The following is an 887-nucleotide window of genomic DNA, read 5'->3' as shown; positions in this document are numbered from 1 at the left end:
TTCTCAGAATTAACAGTTTAAATTCATGAGATTGACCACGAAATCCAAGACCAATGTAAACCAAGCATATGGTATTTCCATGATGATTAACCACTAACTACTCCACTAATACGAAAGTGATGATACACAGAAATTGAATGCACATTCCCCTCTGTGCCCTCCCTGCTCCAGGGGCCGGAGGGCAGGGCAGAAAAACAACGGGTTTCCAAGGGACTGTATGCCGACATATTGAAGCCAGTTTCCCCAAGTCCTGTTTAATGATCTTCTGGCATCAAGCAACGTAAGACAAAGCAAAAGGGAGGAACTCTAACTGCTCAGAATTAATTAATTTTTAAAGGATCAAATTTAGCCAAATTCTGAAACATCATTTAATCATGCTATTTTTCCTTTGAAGATTATCAAGTCTTTTCTTCCACAAATTCTATTATTTTTGGATTAAATAGGGGATAAACTTGAGTCTTTCCTTGGTAACTCAGGACCAGTACTGTGGATGAGTAAGTTTACCATCCGGTTCAGGTAAATACAGGTAACAGGAAACATGGCGTGGAATGGAACTCACCCCAGAAGACTTCTTACAGTTTATTTTCTTCAGAAAGTCTCTGACGTCAACTTTTAGAAAAACAATCCACTGCTATCAAGTTGATTCAACTCACAGCAACCCCATGGGACAGGGCAGCACTGCCCTGCAAGGTTTCCAAGGCTGGAAACCTTTACAGAAGAAGACTGCCTCATCTTTCTCCTGCACAGCACGTGGTGGGTTTGATTTCCAAGCTTACGGTTCACAGCCGAGCGCTTTAACCAGTGCATTACCAGAGCGCCTTCAATTTTAGAATAAGCTTTCAAAACAACTTAAACCATAACTAGTTGCCAACAAAAGTCAGTTCTGA

This window comes from Orycteropus afer, unplaced genomic scaffold, assembly GCF_000298275.1.
Source record: "Orycteropus afer afer isolate SDZICR_OR568_19922 unplaced genomic scaffold, OryAfe1.0 scaffold00262, whole genome shotgun sequence".
Classification (NCBI taxonomy): domain Eukaryota; kingdom Metazoa; phylum Chordata; class Mammalia; order Tubulidentata; family Orycteropodidae; genus Orycteropus; species Orycteropus afer.
This window is presented reverse-complemented; position numbering follows the sequence as displayed.